Raw genomic sequence first — 19,764 nt, forward strand, 5'->3', positions numbered from 1 at the left:
GCGAAATGTTATGTAACTTAAAATCAGCTTCGTGACCCAAATCCGAAACTCAAACCTAAAATAAGTTAAGTGATACAGATTATGTTATTTTGAGAACCGTTGATTACCGATTGGCCAAATACACATGTCACTACAATTTCACTCTCATATTTATTGTCATATCAAAAATGAAAGAACGAGCAAAACAAACATTTGACCATATAATTACTAAATAATGTCATGTAACTCAAAATAGGTTTCGTGACCTAAAATCCGAAACTTAAACCTAAAACTGGTTTAGTGATACGTATTATGCTATTTTGAGCACCGATAATCATCGATTCGACAAAGCCAAATGTCACTACAATTTCATCCTCATATTTTTTATAGATGGATAATGAAAACATGACACATTTATTTTGAAAAACATATCTTCAGACGAGTGTTCAATTTCAAATGTCAGAATCTCGTTCATTATCAATTCATTTTTGAAAATTCTTCTAGGATAATTCTCGGTTTGGAAGTTCATTTTCGAAAACTCAACAAAAATTCACTCCAATTATTCAGATTCATCATCGTATATATTATTAGAATTTTTGCTTGGGTCGAAAACTGATGATCATTCCTATTATTTGGATTAAATTTATTTTTATTTTTATTTCGTGTGGAAGGTGTATACGTATTACATTTTCTAGATTAGATTTATATGTACATTGTTGAAAGTCGATAACCATATCCAAAAGTTTTCTACCTTATATATATTCTTTGAATTTTTTTATTTTGGAAGAAGATCGATAATAAAACCGAATACACGAGTTCTTGGAAGCATAAAAGACCTAAAAATGCTTCCCACACACTTGTCTCAGTCTGTACGAGAATCCAAAACCAAATCTTTGCCATTCAAAAATCTTTACATTCCGTATGAGATCCTTACCCGCCGTCGAATATTCTAGTTTATCTCCACTCACTTTTATTGTTCTCTTTCTCGGTTTCTCCTCCTTTCTAACTCCGCCTCTTTGGCAAAACCCTAAGATGCAGACACCTTCTCTTTTCTTTTACTCTCTCAATTTTTTCAGAACTAGAAGAAGAAGAGCGAGTTAATGGAGCTTGAAAGGTAATATATCTAACTCATGAATGTTACAAACAGCTTAAGATTTCCCTTTAAACAAAAATCTCTTTCATGGTCTCACCTTCCTTCGTGAAGAATATGAGTGCAACCAAGTGGTACTTTGCAATAATGAATACGTGGAGATTAATTTCTATGGCTCAGAATTGATATGTAATTCTCCAGATTCTGAAAATACAAATCTAAGTAATTAAGATCTAAACTAAAATATTTAGAATCTGCCAGATGGGTAGACCTCAAGTTTCTCATCTTATGACCTAATTTTCCGTTAGTGTATTCTCATCGGAACATCTTATTTTTATCATCTTTTAGTTTGATTTTTGTAATTTGATTTCTTAGGTTTTTGAATTTGGTATATTTGTATGTAAGAGAAGAAACAGCGAGAAGATGCTAAGAACGAAATTGTGACCAATCTGCAAGTGAAAGAGGAAGAGATGGAGATCACGAAATTTCAATTGCCAACTAAAGAGGTTTGATTTTAGTAATAATTGAATAAAGTATTTCCTAAAGATTTATAGCTACAGGCAGAGAGTTTTTTCTGTAGGTACAGAAAAAAGAGGGAGGGTTAGCTATTTAGGTGAAATAGAATGCAATTAGTGTCCACAAGATCAATGCTTTTTCAGTACTAGGTATGGATTTTCCTTCTAATACTTCCTATTATCATCCACAATAGCAATAAATAATTATTTTGTTTAAGGTCACCAATTAGGTTTTGCAGAATTCGAAAGAACTTCATGGTGTTAATCAAGCAAAAAAAAGATAAGTAGTGTGGACTATAGTCATGCTATTCACATCGGTAGGAAGAGTCCACTCTTCTCAATGCATGGATAATTTGCATAGGTGCATAGATGTTCCCCCAAAACTTGAATTCTTTTTATGTCAGTGTTTAAGAGTTCTTTGCCTTACAATACTACAAGCTCAAGGAAAAATTAATGTTCCTAACGGTTAATGTAAGTTTGTTCATTGCCCATTGCCTAGTCTACTGACTACATTTTTGTGCATTACTATTTTGCTGAAACAATATGGTATTATCTTATTTCATTAGTGCTTTCAAGCTTTCAAGTTGGGTGGTATAATTTTTTTTTAGCCCCCCTCATTTTGAAATCCTGTTTTCGCCACTGACTTTGGTCATGCATATATGTCTGTAGTTGAGGTCATGCATGGTTCATACTATGGTGTTTGCTTTTGTTCTTTTTGTACTTGATCTTCCTTAACCTTTTATGTTTCTGATAGTGATTCTTTCTATCCCTTGTGCTAGGTTTATACAGATTTGGTGGTGGAACTAACTAAAGCCTTAGGCAGACAGGGCATAGATATGCCTTTGTTGCAGCTTTGGTAAGTCAATTTATTTCTTAGTTTAGAGTTTTCTTATGCTGTTGCTGTCTTTGCGTACTGGTTCTTCAGATTCAGTTTATAACTGACATTGTTGATGCAGGTGAATGATACAATTGGTACATTAGCTGGAGGCAAATACTTCAATAATGATGTTGCAGTTGCAGTTATTTTGGGAACTGGAACGAATGCGGCATATCTAGAGGGTGCAAAAGACATTTCCTATGTGGCATGGTCTCCTACCTAAACCAGGAGAGATGCATGGTATGTATCCTTCACTGTTATCACTCCTTAAAAAATTGTATCCTACTTCGAATATGCTTCTTCTGCTTTAAGTGATCAATTTGATCAGTTAAAACACCTAAATAAAGCATAGCATCCGGCAGTTAAAAGAAATATTCTAAATTTTGCTTTTTAATTCGCTAGGTAATGAAAATGGAGTGGGGTGACAAACCTTGGTGAAATGTGAATTATGTAGGACTCCTGAAATGTCTGCCATGCATCATGATAGTCCCCAAATTTGAGAGTGGTTGGGAGCAAATTCAAGGACATGTTTTGGGTATGGTTTTGTTTGTTCCCTCCTATATAGTTGAACTCCTTACTCATTTTCCCATTAACATCACCTTCGTCGTTTGGTCTTTGCTTTCGAAGAACTTCAGGAGAAAAACCAGTTGCACTTGCATATGTTGATACTAATTAAGCTGCTAATTGATGACAATTATGATCGCATGATTGCTGAAATCACTAATATAAGAGCGATATTGTGTGATAGAGAAGATGCAGTGCTTGGGGATGTTTCAAGACGTGACACGATTAAGGGGCCAAAAGCCTACGCAACTCCTGCTGGAGAGTGGCGAAGGTGACAGTAAATTGATTAAAATTCTAACTTTCAGTTTGTAAAAATAATTAATAAAGTTAATATTTTATTTTCCTATTCGTATTTCTCTTCTAACGTGTATTAGAATATTTTATTTTCTTGAAGAAAATAATTAATAAAGTTAATTTTAGATTCAGTTTGAAATCATAATTTTGTTTCACGTCCAGATTCCACTATCAGATTTAGATGCCCGGTATATGAATCTGAGCGAATTTTAGTACACCAAATTTAAATATGACCACAAAATCGGAATACAAATCAGTAGCCAGAAAATGACATTACATTATTGTTAAATTAGTATATTTTTATTTTTATAAAAATACCTCCCATTATAACATATTTTAACCGTTATTGTATTTATCATACAATAACATATAATAATAATCGTGCTTTTTTAATAGCATACATCAACCGTCATTGTATTCTACATATAATAACCGTAGTTTCTTTATGGCAGACATCAATAGTTATTTTATTTTACATACAATAACCGTGATATTTAATAACAGATTTTGTACGTGACTTAAATTCACAAATTTTATTCGTCATACTAAATAACATTTTCTGTTTGTCATTTATAAAGAGTCGCACCAAATAAATAACGGTTCGAATAACAGATGAAAACCGTGATAAATCATGTTTTATAACAGACTTCATTCGTCATTTATAACCCCTTTTGGACTAGTGTTTCTTTTGTTGGACCGCAATGGGCTCACCAATATGGTGGGATCAAAATGGGATTTTCCCATTCGATAGGAACTGTTGTAAGGCCCTACCATTTAAGAAGGCGTCAAATAGTGTGGTTAGGGGTGAGCATTTCAACCGTAATCCGCGAATTTAATCGGGACCAACCGTATTTTTGCGGATGAATACCCAAACAGTTCGCTAATGGATTGGATGTAGATGGGATTTTTGAAATTCAACGGATAACGCATTGGGTCCGGATGCAACCATGAAAATCCGTTGGACATCCATAACCGTTAGATTAAGGGCATTTATATAGGTTTTAGAAAATATATAGATAGTTTAGGAATTGTTAAGGTGTTTACTCGGAGTGTTGTCCATGACACTTTTATATTTATATACGTATATAGAATGTGTAGGTTCTATAAAAAAGTCGTCTATGCCGGTTTTATTTTTTCATTATAAACTTTAACTAAAACAAGTTCATTGAATTATCCGCACCCAATCTATTCATCCGTGCATCCATTGGATACAAATACGTTGGATGTTAGATTGGAGGCGGATGCAAAATTTAAAAATCCCTAATTAGTTGGATTGGATGAGGATTAGCTGAAAACCGGCCTATACCGGCCAATTCTCACCCTTAAGTGTAGTGCGGTTTTCAAACACGGAGTTAGGAGCTGCTCTAAGTAAGGCCTCACCATGTCAGGTATTGCCACCATCAAAATTGCCTTACATGTAACATGTGAGTAAAGTAGATTTTTCCTTTTTAGAGTTTTCATTTCCTTTCAAACTCCCCAGACCTACTCTTCAAGGAGGAAACGATTTTGAGTCTCAAAAGTTAGGGTTTACAGTGAGATTTTCTTCGGATTAAGAGAGTGTTGATTTCATTAAGCTTCTGGACGGGATGTTTTGGCGTATGACTGTTCTTTCTGCTTCCTCTCCTGTAAGTTTGTTAGAATAAATTTTATGATAACTTGTGATTAACTTTAAGCTTCGTGTTAGTAAAAATCAAATGCTATTATTAGTTGTTGGATGGGTTTTTAAGAAGGATTTTTGTTTGGGTAATTTGAAACTAGGGTTTTATATTCAATATTTTGGTGGTTGTGATTTCAGGGAATGTATTTTGATATGGTTTGGGTTAAGTGGGATATGGGGTTTTCAAATTATGATTTCAATTTTCGGCTTATTTATGTTATGTATTCTCCACTGCCAGTCTGTTAGGCTTTATACTTGAATTTTCTGTACTACCCATGTCACTGTCACTTAGATAAATGCGGCTGAACTCTTGAGTGGGTTTATAGTGGCAGTGCAAAGTACTAGGAGATGGTTTCACTCTTTTACTTTAAATGTTTGTTTCTTTGGTAAAGTACTTATATGCGTTAGTTTGTTCCCTTATAAAACAGGGTAACTAGTTTGATTTTGATGGTTAAAAGTTGGGAAACCAGATAGTCATGCTAGTCCGGCTCCGGGTACTGTTGTTTTTTATGTCATTCGATTCTGTTCTCATCGTTTCATTATCAAAATTTTGCAGGTGGAATCAGTTTTAGACAAGGAAGATTTTACTTTGGAGGAGCTCCAGGATGAAGAAAAGGTTATTCAATAATGCAAAACTCTAAAGAGTCCGACTTTATAAATTTGTAAGTTTCTATGTTCCTATTTTGTTTTGTTGCTTTGAAAGCTGTAACTTCTGTATAAAATTTTCATCTTGTTACCACCATTCTGAAGAACATTCATTGAAATGCAAGAAACTATTAACTATATATAATTGAGCATTGATAAAAAACATTATAAAGAAGAGGTGTTAAAGATAATTTGTTTGTACTTGAAACTAAGAAGAGTTGTTGTAGTTACTACCGGTAATACCTGCCATGGTGAAAAATGATAGCTTGGATGAGATATGTGACCACTTACAGAATGTAGTGCCAGTGATGGTCGTAAAATATCTATGTAACCCGAACAAGCACGCTTCGTCGACTGATCTATTTTGCTGTGACGACTTCAATAGCATGATGTATCTCACCGATGTTTGTGTTCGACAATTAGTGGAGCTATGTAAGTATAGAAGTAATTAGTGTGTAGTTGAGCAATTGGTGTATTCAAGTATTCAACTATGAACTATCCAGTTTCCAGTTGGTTGTAACGTCTTACTCATAGAAACATCAGAAATATAGGCAGTGTTCTTTTGACTGCATGGTAGTTGATATCTCATATTAAACCAATCTGATAAGTTTCAAATTTGACCAAAATATTCTTATTATCTTTTGTACATGTTCGCAGTTTAAGAGAACGAGCTCAGGTAGAGCAGTTGCTGTTTGAGGAAGCACCAGAGGATGCTGAAAGCAATAGGGTATTCAAGTAAAGTCCTTAACCCGCTAAAGGAAATCAAATCTTCTAGGATTATGAAGTCATAAAAGCATCTAATTTATCTGTGAACTTTTGTATTATCTTCTCCATTCATGATTTAGGTTTTCGTTCATGGCATGTGGAGTATTTACTTGTGAAATTGATGTTATTCTGAAAACCTTGGTGGAGGATGAGGAGGTATGTTTCCGCCATTTTTATAGTTCAGGAAATCTTTCATTAGTGTAAATTGGCTCAGTATTCTGTTCTGATTTTGCATATGTCATCTTGGAATTGCAGCTGATGGATTTACTCTTTTCTTTCTTGGAACCAAACCACCCACACAGTTCACTGTTAGCTGGGTATTTTAGCAAGGTAAACGGTATTCGTCAATTGTTTGTTAAGTTAATATATATTTGCTTACTAGGCTTGTAACTTACCGAGTTTGCCAAAATCTCACCCAACTGAAGTTTTAATCTTGCGCTGTAGGTTGTTGTATGCCTTATGTTGCGGAAGACAGTGTCACTTATGAACTATGTCCAAGTAAGGACACTTATTCCCTTCCCTCTTTATATATATAGATATTTCATACTTCGATAAGATTTTCTTCCATGTTGCTTTTTCGACTGACCAAATATTTCAATATTTAGGCTCATCAGGATGTATTTTGGCAGCTAGTTGATCTGATAGGAATCACATCCATCATGGAGGTAAATAAGAAATGAAAAATTTCCTGCACATGTAGTTTAATGGGATATACTTCTCTGGTAAGGATAAGGTTGATAGTCTCCTGAGTTTTAATGAGGTGGTCAAATGCAGGTGTTGATTCGACTTGTTGGTGCTGATGATCATATCTATCCTAATTTCATGTACGTGATGGAGTGGCTAGCTTATAGCAATTTGCTAGAAATGATTGTGGATAAACTGAACCCATCTGTAAGTTTCAAAATCTCGTAGTTCGAAGCATGGTTAATATTTTTTGCGGAAGAGTACAAAGCCTTACATTTATGGTGTTTTTAATGGATTCAGAGTTCTCCTGAGGTTCACACTAATACAGCAGAAACACTTTGTGCCATTACTCATAACGCGCCATCAGCTCTATCTGTTAAACTCTCTAGCCCGAGGTTGGTGTTTCTCTTTTGATGTATTTATTATTTTCTTAATCCCTGATTTCTTTTGTCAGTAGATAATATGCTAAAGAGTCTGGTGTTTCACAAATTCATATGCAGCTTCGTTGAAAGAATATTTGGTCATGCGCTGGAAGATACACAATCTAAATCTGGTCTTGTAGACTCACTTTCCGTGTGTATCTCGTTGTTGGATTCCAAAAGAGCAACTTATTCTCCATTGGTTCACTCTATTTGAAGTAAACATTTATACGAGCCACAGATTCCTATTAATCCCGAGACAGTTAGTGCCATGCTGCCAAAACTTGGTATGTTCTTATCTTAATGATGATTAGGGAAATATTTGGCATGGGGTGTTTGATACCTTGTGAAGTGAGTTTTGCTCGTTTTGTAGTGGATGCTCTTCTTTGCTTTCTTGCCTTTCTATTCTCATGAATCATCTTTGAAATGCATTTCTCTGATGCTTAATTTAGTCTGCACAGTAGTTTTTCATGCAAAATTTCAAACTTATCCTGATGCTTGTTTGGTTCGAGTCTGTATGCGTGTGAAATCTTGCAACTTATAGGTGTATAATTTTCTTTTTTAAGTCTTTGTTTCTCTTTCAGTTATTTTTTTCTGTATGGAATGGAAGACCGGGAACTTCTATGCTTTGAAATTGTTGGGTGCAGCTTACTCTTCAGTGGCTCATCATTTATGACCTAAACACGGTATATTCTATGGTGTTGCTACATTAGTTTTTCCTGGAAAGCTTTGAAGCAGCATGCTGAATTTTTATACTTCCGTTGTTTTCTTGGTTGGATCAGTATCCGACTCTTTAGCATTTGGTTGTGACATGGGCACACATGTGACATATCCCCGTGGTCTGTGTTAGTTCTCCATAAAGTAAGCGGGGCAGGTCCTCTGTTTGTTGAAATGTTAGATCCGTGCATTATATTTTGCATATTTGGATTTCATTCTTCACAAGTGCCTGTTGTTTGTTGCAATGCATGTTTGATAGTTTTGGATTTTTCCCTGTTTAGTTCTTGTTGCTTCATTAGTCTTTGACCACATCTGTGTATGATGAATGAATGGATGTTGATTGGCTTACTTTTAGGAAAGCAATCTTTTTGTTCTTTCTGCTGTTTCATTATTGCATCTTATATCTCCATCCTTCCGTTTATCTGCAGGGGACTTGCTTAAGCTTTTGAATGTATGCTCTGATAGTAAGGTCTTATCTACCACATATGGCGAACTAAAGCCTCCTCTTGGGAAGCATCGCCTCAAGGTAGCCTTTACTATGTGTTATATTTCTTGAATTTTGATTCATATAGACAAGTATTACTAAAACCATAAGTATCTATTTGATTCATATGGTTAGTTCTAATTTGCAATTGGTCTCAGATTGTGGAGTTCATTGCGGTATTGTTGAGGAGTGGTAATGAAATTGCTGAGAAGGAATTGGTTAGCTCGGGTGCTAGAAGAAGAATCCTCGAACTCTTTTTTGAGTAAGCTGTTGGTTAACCTTATGTTTTTATGAAGCATGTTCGAAGGGACAAAACCTTGATAATGATGGTGATCCATAAAAATACATCATGCAGGTACCCATTTCATAATGCGTTGCATCATCAGGTAGAAAGTAATATCTTGTCATGTTTGGAGAGCAAGGATAATACCGTTGTTGATCACCTGCTTAATGATTGCGATGTAGTGGGTAAAATCCCACAAGCGGACCAAAGTCCCATTCTTTCTGGTGATTCAGATCCGGTACTCCTCAATTTATTAAAGATTAGATTTGATTCTGCATTTCTTGTATTTCGTTTTATGTACAGCACAGTGTGAATTGATCTATGCCATTAGCTGAGTATAATAGTCACCTAAACCTGAGTATAATAGAATGAAATCAATCTTTGACCTGCAGCCGACTTCATGTTCCACTGGAAAGCAAGTACCCCGAACCGGTAATTTTGGGCACATTACACGTATTTCTAATAGTCTTATTCAGCTGGGAAATGGCAGCAGTCGCACCCAGGCATACTTACAGGTTGGTGACAGTGCACAATTGTCTATGCTAAGAATCTAGTTTTCTTTTGAGCTGAATTTTGTTTTTAGTTTACTCTATTTTCCCTTGAAGTGTACTCTTTAGGAAATAAGAATCGGTTTACACCAATGCGTCCTATAAGAAGCATGGGTTTTTGTTTGAAGCATACCCTGAAAGATGACTCATCTTCCTAGGTAGTATACCAATGGTGATCTGATTTACTTCTGCTGTCCTTCCAACAAAATAGAAAATCTCACTGTTGGTATGCATGAAAAGTAACTCAGTGGTTAAAAAGAGGACCAGCTTCTTGCTCCTTAACTCTGCTACTACCATGTATACAATTGCTCCTTTATGTACACAGCTGAAATTTTGCGAGTATATGTTCTTGCAGCAGATTTAGATACCCTTTAGCAAAATGTATCACCAGTGCGTATCTTGCTTTCCAATGTTCCAACGTCACATATTAATTGTAGCTTGCTCTAATCTTTTATGTTTCATATTTTGTTCGTCTATATTGTTGAATTCTATAGTTGGTCAAATTCAAATCCTCGTCCCAACTGAAATCAGCCAAATTATGGTCTCTTGTTACTTCTGGAACTAGGGTCTAGTTGCCATGGTTGATTTTGCAACTTCCCTGTGGGAAAAAAGTGCAGCAAAAGAAATTCTTGCATCTGTTAATTTAGTTTTTGCAGACGACCAAACATCAAAGAAATTTATGGAGCTTCATCCAATCAATTTATTATTTTCTACGTAAATTTCGTTCATATAACTAAGTTGATTCCACGTTACCTCCTCCTTGTGCTAATTCCAAAACCCATGTCCTCGTAGAAATGAACTCTTATACTAGTTCCAAAACCCTTTGTCCTCGTAGAAATCTGCTAAAGTGTGTTCGTTGTTACTTCCAGAACAAGGTCTACCGTTAAATTAATTTTAACAAGAACTATCTAAACATAGGGATGTAAGCCCTCCGTGTCACATATATAGGCGGAGGGGGTCAATTATCGTGGATTAAGAAAAGTGCCTTGAACTCATAAATTTTCATGTTTTTTCATGTTTTACTCTTTGTCCTATTCCTAACATTATTATCTGTGGGGAAATTAGGGGGAGACCCAAAAAAAAAATATTTTCATTCTCAGGTCCACAATTAATTTTAGGTACCGTGACACCCATAATTATATGAAATTGTTAAAAATGTCTGCATGACGGATTATGCATCCGCATGACAGGTTATGCATCAGGGGTATAATTGGCAACGCAACTTGGATATAACATATCTAAAAATCCGCAACTTGGATATAACATATCTAAAAATCCGCGCCTTGGAATTTTACAAATTTTACATCGTTGGAAATCTTTTTAAGAGAGCTACGCAACGAGTACAAACAACAATATTAAATTTTCGTTTTTCACGAAAAAATCGGAGGTGATCATCATTTTAGGCAAAATTTCGAAAAGTGACTACATAACCATTATGCAGCCACCAAAAAAGATGCATAACACATTCTGCAGACGCATAACGAATTATGCAACCATTTTCTCGACTGCATAACAAATTATGCATCTGCATAACAAAGTTATGCATCTATAACAAGTTATGTAGCCATTGTTTTGGTTGATTTTAGTGCGTACATAAAAAATTGATGCATAATGCATTATGCAAACATATTTTCGGATGCATAACAGGTTATGCATCTATTTTCTCGATGCATAAAAGATTGTGCAACAAATTTCTCGATGCATAATGCATTATGCAGCCATATTTTCGGATGCATAACATGTTATGCATCAATTTTCACGACTGCATAACATGTTATGCAGATATTATTGTAGGTGCATGACAAGTTGTGCAGTCTTTGTTTTTGTTGGTTTCAATAGTGACGAAAAAGTTGATGCATAACGTGCTATGCAACCGTTTTCTGGACTGCATAACAAGTTATGCAACAAATTTTGTAGATGCATAACAGGTTATGCATCCATTTTCATAGTTGCATAACAACTTAAAACAACACCCAACAGACTAAAAACCAAATCTGATCTTGACATGTTATGCAATCAAACAACTTATCTCCTTGCAACAAGTTTTTCCATGAAGATATGGACTGCATGTATAATTATAATAACCACATAATTAGTAATGAAGAAGAAATGGGAATTTGAGGGGGTTTTCGCCGTCAGAACGAAAGAGTTCTTTAACAAACTCTAAGCTGAGGCTCCAATTTGATGTCAACAAATGGGAATCTCCAGTTTGATTAACTTCCTGTCCCTGGTATCCTTCGTAAAGATGCATCACTTCGTCGAAGCTATCGAATTCATTAGGTGTTTTGTCAAATATTGCTTTAATTTCTGGACGAACGACATGACCCAGTGCTTTCACCGCATAAGCTAAAAAGTCCGAGAACTTCAACCGACTAAATTTTTCATCTCTTGGAATGTATATGTTCAGGTTCAATATAACCAAGCGAGTTTCGTAATTCGGATCTACAAGTAAATCAATGAATTTGTATTACAAAAAATATGATCAAGGAAAAGAAAAGGTAAAAATTAGTAAATCTTAGAATCGACATAGGAAAAAAAGTTTAAGCAGTATAAATTATGAAACCTTTTTTGTCTGGTTTTCGCCCCGTCCTTCCTCGCCGAGGGTAAGGTAACTCAGTTGAATTTCCGAGAATGGGACGGTCGGTTCCCAAATCATTGTACAGTGCATAATCATCGTATTTCAGCAGCAAGTCTTCTTCTTTGTTTAATCGGCTAGACCCTAACCCCAATTCTTCGTCTCTGCATCAAATCCATGTCCAATTCTCGATCTGAACCCTTCAAGCACATACCACATTTCTCTAGTCTCTGGAACTTAACATTCATCTCTATCTGATTCTCTCAAGAACACCAAACCCTAGCTTCAGCGGCATCAGAATCAGGTGTTTTCTTCTTCATCTCAAAACGAACCAACTCTTATTGATGTTCTCTGATAGAAACAACTTCACATCTTCATCAGCAGCTCTCTCTGCCCATTTCTTTCTCGATTTCGTCTGCCTCAATTTCAGATGTAATAAGGAGATATTAATCAACTATTTGGCAGAAAAGTGGAAAACCCAATAGGTGCTCTTGCTTTAGTCTCCACAGAGCTGTTAGGGGTTATCAGAGAAGATATGCAAGGAACACTAATCAACTCCTCATTGTTACTTCCACCACAAATCAGTTTAATTTCAAAATCTCGATTTCATTTAGGGTTTTGCAAATATACCCAAAAGAAGAAATCCTTGCAGCCGAAAGAGGAAGGCTTGGAATTGATCCCCCAACATCTGACAAAGTAGCAAAAGAAATCAATTAGTTCCGGCGAAGAGATTTTGCAGTGGCATAACATCGAATGAATGAATTTAATCTCAAATCTCCATTACCATTCGTAGAAGAACAAAGTAGTCCCGGCGTAGGAAGTAGCAAGGAAATAATCACGAAGTAATGTTTACTCGAAAAACCAAAACTACATCGCAGAAACAATACTCCTCGAGAAGGAAATCACAGAACTTTTCTGGGCGTGGAAGAAGGAATAACCTAATTTTAATAAATATGGGTTTGTGAGAAATTTTTTCTCAGATAATGGGTGCGCGCCTGAACTTTTCTGGGCGTGGGTTTCTTAGTGTAAGAAATCTGAAAAATAGGTGTGGTAGTAGTTTTCACATGTAGAAAATATCAGCTGGTGGGCCTGCAGGTATGCTTCTTACCGTATTGTAGTTGTATCATGAAACTGTAAATGTTCACTTTGACATTGTCATGTATACTATTTTGATAAGATTTTCTTCCATATTACTTATTCAACTGACTAAATATTTCAATGTTTAGGCTCATCAGGATGTATTCAGCATCTAGTTGATCTGATAGGAATCACATCCATCATGGAGGTCAGTAATGAATGCAAAAATTTCCTGCATGTGTAATAGAATGGGATATATGTAACACATACTTCTCTGCTAAGGCTAATAAGGATGATGATCTCCTGAGTTTTGATGAAGTGTTCATCTGCAGGTGTTGATTCGACTCGTTGGCTGATGATCAGATCTATCCTAGTTTTCATGGACGTGATGGAGTGGCTAGCCAATGATCATCGATAAACTGAACCCGTCAGTAAGTTTCAAAATCTTATACATCGAAGTATGGTTAATATTTTTCGTGAAAGAGTAGCAGGCCTTACATTTATGGTGTTTTTAATGGATACAGAGTTCTCCCGAGGTTCACGCTAATACAGCAGAAACACTTGGTGCCATTATTCGTAACACGCCATCAGGTCTATCTGTTAAACTTTCTATCCCGAGGTTAGCAGTTCTCTTTTAATGTTTTTATTATTTTCTTAATCCTTGATTTCTTTTGTCAGTAGATAATATGCTAAGGAGTCTGGTGTTCCGCAAATTCATATGCAGCTTTGTTGAAATAATATTTGGTCGTGCACCGGAAGATACACAATCTAAATCTGGTCTTGTGGACTCACTTTCATTGTGTATCTTGTACTTGGTTTCCAAAAGAGCAACTTATTCTCCATCAGTTCACTCTATTCGAAGTCAACATTTATACAAACCACTCTATTAATCCCGAGACAGTTAGTGCCATGCTGCCAAAACTTGGTATGTTCTTAGGGCAAGTATTGGGTTGTTTCTTATCATGTGAAGTGAGTGTTGCTCTTGTAGTGGATGCTCTTCTTTGCTTTCTTGTATCTTTCCTTCACATACTCATTAAATCATCTTTGTTATGCGTTTCTCTGATCTTCATTTTGGTCTGCACTGTAGATTTACACGCAAAATTTCAAACTTGCTATTATTCATTCTGATTTCTTTGGTGATAAAGATACCGAAACTCACGTACTTAGTGTCTGGTATTATACTTGCCTGTCTGTGGAATGTTTCCCTGATGCTTGTTTGGTTCAAGTCTGTATGCATGTGAAATCCTGCAACTTATTTATGTATACTTTTTTCTTTTTTGAATCTTTGTTTTTCTTTCAGTTATGTTTACCTGTATAGATGGAAGACGGGGAACTTCTATGCTTTGAAAATGTTGGGTGCAACTTACTTTCCAGTGGCTCATCATTTATGAGCCAAACACTGTCTATGGTGTTAGTACATTAATTTTTCCTGGAAACCTTTGAAGCAGCATGCTGAATTACACTTGCGTTCTTTTCTTGGTTGGATAAGTATCTGAAACTTCAACATTTGAGATGTGACATGGGCACACACATTGAAGATACCCCTGTGGTTGTGACATGGGCACAAACTGAATATACCCCTGTGGTCTGTGTTAGTTCTCCATAAAGCAACGAAGCAGGTTCTTCTGTTTGTTGAAATATAACATCCGTGCATTATCTCCCTTGCTTTGTTTTGTATATCTGGTATGCATTGCATATTAAGTTATCATTCTTCACAAGTGCCGATTATTTGTTGCGATGCATGTTTGATTTTTTTGGATTTTTCCTTGTTTAGTTCTTCTTGCTTCCACACCTGTATATGATGAATGAATGGCTGTTGGCTGGTTTACTTTCAGGAAAAAACTCTATTTGTTCTTACTTCTTCATTACCGCATCTTATTATCTCCGTCCTTCTGTTTATGTGCAGGAGACTTGCTTAAGCTTTTGAATGTGTGCTCTGGTAGTAAAGTCTTACCTACCACATAGGGAAACAAGCATCTTACAAGAGCGTAACAATGTAGAAAATGTCAACCGGTGGGCCTGCGGGTATGTTTCTTACCCTATTGTAGTTATATCATGAAAAACTGTTAACGTTCTGTTTGAAATTTGTCTTGTATTCTCCAAGCTTCCCAAAGGGAAAGCTGTTTCGTTTAGGGGAAATCATTGGAAGGGGAAAGCTAATTTTATTGAGATGTGTATAGGGGAAAACATTTACACAAATTGACTTTTACAAATTATTTTGTATTACCAGATTACTCACTGACCAAACCCATATCCAAGTGAGAGCTTCCCTGTAACAGCCGACAAAAAACTCAATTCACCCACAGGGGAAAAAAAAAGGTATTCTTTTCGATCTTCTTCCTCAAATTCTTCTCATGTTTTTTGATGCCTCATTTGTTTTTTCAATCAACGAATTCATCTCATGTTCTAGCTCTTTTTATTTGTTCTATATCAAGTGTTGCAACCAAATAATTGTTTTATATAACTCTGATCTAATCCACGAGGTACCAAAACCAACTCTATTTCTGAATTTACTCTAATTTATACATCAGAGGGACATATTCTGAAGTTTGGGGTTGAAGAAAGCTTAGTTTTAGCCTAGGAATTTCTTTTATATGTATGTGAAATTTTGGTATGTTTGTTCGATTGGTGTTTGATAAAATGTGTAACAGATTATCCGCGTCAACCACAAAATTAGATATTACAGTTTAAGACAAGGCTATTCAGGAAGCTGATGATGCTGTAGTCTAGGTGGAGTTTTGAATCATATGATTTTTTAGGTAAGCAAGTATAGTTAGGGGTATCTGAAACGGGTTACGAGATGATCCAGAAAGACTGCAGTTTATCTATGACGTGGAGTTATGATGTTTCAACACATCAATTTTATAGGGTATGATGTGTTTCTGGTACAAAGAAAATTATTCTTATTATAGATTGTTGATTTTGCACTTTGCATGACACGTCTCTTGGACTTTGGATATCCTTAAATTAGAATACGCCTTTTGAGTTATACTAGCTCGAACTGCAGTATGGAAGTGTATCAGTATTATAATATGGATGCAGTATGGAAGTGTATCAGTATTATAATATGGATGCATATATTTCGATTTTTATCTGTTCGCTTTTACATCTCATCCATTTCATTCGTTCTCTTCTATGTTTTGCCCTTTTGAACAACCTCCGGTTATAGTATTCCATTGAAGTTTTATCATGTTTCTCAATTGTAGTCTAATAATAAGGAGAACTTGCAATGACGAAGCTGCTACTTTCAAGTTTCAAGAGGAATCCTGTTATCATCATCGTAATCGGAATAACAGGTATTTACTACTTTCTCGAATCGTTAAGGTTTTATTTTTCTTTGCAATCTGTAAAAATGTATCGGAAAGACAGTCCAGTTCTAAGGCTTCTACCTTTGAAAAGAAAGCAGTTCTAGAGGTGACGAGTTATCTGCTCCCCTTCGTTATTGGCTAGCTCACCCCATTGATCAATCTTCTTCCTTTTTGTGAATTCTTTGTAGGGGTAGTGGGTCTGGTTTTATATTCATTGTTTTAATTTAGTGCAGCTATTGAGAACTAACCACGTGTACAACAACATAATCTCTCATTAGAGTAACTTAACAATCCTGCATTTGGGTTGCTTGTTTTGTTTGTGGCATTTGCTTTAACTCAGGTGAAGGAAATCTACGTACTAAGAATGGGAAAAGAAGACTCCTAATTGAACTGGTTTAGTCTTTGTATGTCTAATCTTTACTGCTTTTAAGCATTTGGGATTAGAAATATAAATACTAACTCAACTTCAGTTAGCAAACTTCTTGGCATATCCATTAAGGGTTTGATTACTCAAATACTCGCAAAGCGGCTAACTGCGTCTCAAGTTTTTGGTACGTTGCTTCATTTCTATTTTATCAGAAAATTAGATGCCAGAATAAAAAAAAGCTATATGACGCACATTAGAAATATTTGATCAAAAGACATTCTGTAGAAATTTTGGAATACTCTTTGATGAAACATGGTGTTTGAATCAGAGGGCAGAATATGATAATCATACTGTGTCAAGATAGGGAGGATAGACAGTGCAATATGTGATGAAACTGCGTTTGCATAGTCTTAATGTGTTTGCAGAGCTGTGTAAAACATAGTCTCACGTTATTACATATTCAAGAAATCATTTATTTTTGCAAGAATTAAAAATGTCTTGCGTACTGATGTACATCTTAGAATTCTCTTCTAAGCCAATAACTCCATGTTTGTCATGTTTAAGATTTTGTTATTCTCGCCATTGCTTCGCATATTGCAATTCTCCTCTCATATAGGCCTGACCATTCCTTTCCATAGTCCGTCAAGATCTTTTCAGCATAATAATATGATGGATAATAATACGATGGATACGGAGGAATTGGTGCACTCGGTTCCATCCATAGACTAATACTAATGTTCTGCATTGACCAAACCCGTAAGGATGATTTTATTTTTTGTCTTAGTGGATGGTTTGACATGGTTTGGCATATATGATGAGCTCGATTCTTCATGTACATATGCTGCAAAATTTTATAGATGTCAAAATGAAATCTTTTGATTAGCTAGGTTAATACATGTTCTTCCTGTTCATGGTAGATGTTCTTGTTCTTATTGATTCTTCTTGGCAGTGAAAAACTTCTAAACCGGAAACACTATTACCATTTTTGCTTGTATAGTCTGTATATTTGACAACAAAAATAGAATTTCTTCTTCTGTGATTGATGTATAATCGCTCGAATCAGCATCTTCATCATTCATGCTGTTTGTTGTGAAAACCTTCATCTAACAGTTTTACTGGTTTGCTTTCCAAGATTATGGAATTCATAGTGACCTTTCAAGTACTTCTGAAGAGAAGTTGGATAAAGTCAATTTGACTGGAGCAAATGGTGGGAGCATCAGTAGGGATGTGTAATACCTGAAAAATGGGGGCTTTGCCTTGCTACATTTTTTTTCTTTTAAAACATTTCAACCTTTCTACTCAAAAAAAAAAAAAAAAAAAAGATTGAGCTCCAAAACACGAAATTCTATCCACAAAACTCGTATTTTTCAACTCTATGTTACTGTCAACAGTCCCACATACAGAATGTACGATCAAAACTCTGTAATCTTACTCTGCTAGCACTAATTCTTCTCCTTAGCTAATATACATTTGTAATCCAATCCAATTACGCCATTAGTACCTTTTAGAATTTAAGAAGTAGAGACATACACAATTGGAACTAGAGGTGTAAAAAGTGCCGGCCCGGCACAGCCCGACACACGAAGTCGCGTGGTTCACGTGCCATGTGCCGTGTTGTGCTGTGCCAACGATTTAAACTTGTTATGCCGCACTGTGCTTTACTAGTCAAAAGCTAGGCACAACACAGTCCACGGGCACAACACACGAATAAACGTGTTGTGCCGTGCTGGGACACGTGTTATAAACAATTTGAAATCACTTAATGGTATACATTAAGTCGGACATTATCACGAGAATCTAAATAGATAACATATCATTTGAAATTATTTCAGAAATTATTTCAAGTAAAATTAACAAGTTATTCAATAAAAAGAAATATCCTATCAAATGTAAAATTGGATCATTGTCATGTAAAGTGGTGTTCTAGTCAAATATAAGTAACGACATTATAACAACGATATTGAAATATATTTTCCAAATATTTAGGTATTATATGTGTTATTATAGAAATAAGTCAGCATAAAATGTAAAAAACAAGCTAGAATAGTGACTCTTTTGTAAAATATACACAAAAATGTGATGTATTATGCCTTGTTATATGGTGTACTTGTGCGTGCTATGACGTGCTTTCTTAACGTGTTGTGCTGGGCCACGTGCTTATCCGTACCGCGTGCCGTGCTGTGCTATTGTGCCGGTTAGACTAACCCAGCACAGCCCACGAAACTAACGTGCTGGACCGTGCTGGGCTAAGTCACATGCTGGACTGGGCTTTGATTTTAGCGTGCTGGGCTGTGCTCGTACTGGCACAACCCAATTTACACCTCTAATTGGAACAGTAGCATAGAATAGGAAACAAAGACATGATAATTTATGTTCACATGTCTTGAAATTGAAGTGGTTTTATTAGCTCCGTTGAGGTATAAAAACCAAACAATGAGGTGGTTTTTTCTTTGATCATTGGCATCTCTCTGAAGATAAAAACCAAACAACTAAATCGTTCCGATGGAGATCTCGTCCATTTAGTGCTTATCATATATGGTATGTTTATGATTTATTATTACTATCCTTCGTATTGCTCGTTCTTTTTATCTACTCTTTGTAGTAGAGGTGTAAAACGTGTCGGCCCAGCACTGTCCGGCACACGGAGTCGCGTGCTTCACGTGCCATGTGCCGTGTTATACTGTGCCAACGATTTAAACGTGATGTGCCGTGCTGTGCTTTACTAATCAAAAGCTAGGCACGACACAACACATCCCACGGGCACAACACACGAATAAACGTGTTGTGCCGTGCTGGAACACGTGTTATGAACAATTTGAAATCACTTAATAGTATACATTAAATCAGACATTATCACGAGAATCTAAATATATAACATATCATTTGAAATTATTTCAGAAATTATTTCTAGTAAAA

At 35.7% G+C, this 19,764-nt stretch overlaps 3 long non-coding RNA genes and 1 pseudogene across 16 annotated transcripts; 3 read left to right on the plus strand and 1 right to left on the minus strand.

Moving 5' to 3' along the window:
* Positions 1 to 806: 806 nt before the first annotated feature.
* Positions 807 to 3,461, plus strand: LOC113308220. Of its 13 annotated transcripts, none has more exons than XR_003339584.1 (6): positions 807 to 1,093; positions 1,445 to 1,575; positions 1,650 to 1,945; positions 2,364 to 2,440; positions 2,541 to 2,701; positions 2,864 to 3,461. It is a non-coding gene; the product is annotated as an uncharacterized LOC113308220 (long non-coding RNA). The 13 variants fall into 13 exon arrangements; XR_003339588.1 differs by having other exon boundaries at positions 1,656 to 1,945; XR_003339592.1 differs by having other exon boundaries at positions 1,480 to 1,575.
* A 1,142-nt stretch (positions 3,462 to 4,603) lies between these two features.
* Positions 4,604 to 9,982, plus strand: LOC113311045 (annotated as a pseudogene).
* Positions 9,983 to 11,459: 1,477 nt separating this feature from the next.
* On the minus strand, positions 11,460 to 13,094 carry LOC113311046. Its single transcript, XR_003341535.1, has 3 exons — positions 12,881 to 13,094; positions 12,085 to 12,784; positions 11,460 to 11,963 (listed from the first exon to the last, which is right to left on the minus strand). It is a non-coding gene; the product is annotated as an uncharacterized LOC113311046 (long non-coding RNA).
* LOC113311047 lies at positions 13,084 to 18,173 on the plus strand. 2 transcript variants are annotated; one of them, XR_003341537.1, is made up of 9 exons: positions 13,084 to 13,191; positions 13,323 to 13,381; positions 13,506 to 13,604; positions 13,698 to 13,792; positions 13,898 to 14,098; positions 15,080 to 15,198; positions 15,404 to 15,492; positions 16,380 to 17,032; positions 17,981 to 18,173. It is a non-coding gene; the product is annotated as an uncharacterized LOC113311047 (long non-coding RNA). The 2 variants fall into 2 exon arrangements; XR_003341536.1 differs by having other exon boundaries at positions 13,698 to 13,764; positions 13,852 to 14,098.
* The last annotated feature ends 1,591 nt before the right edge of the window (positions 18,174 to 19,764 follow it).

This window comes from Papaver somniferum, chromosome 9 (assembly GCF_003573695.1).
Source record: "Papaver somniferum cultivar HN1 chromosome 9, ASM357369v1, whole genome shotgun sequence".
Classification (NCBI taxonomy): Eukaryota; Viridiplantae; Streptophyta; class Magnoliopsida; order Ranunculales; family Papaveraceae; genus Papaver; species Papaver somniferum.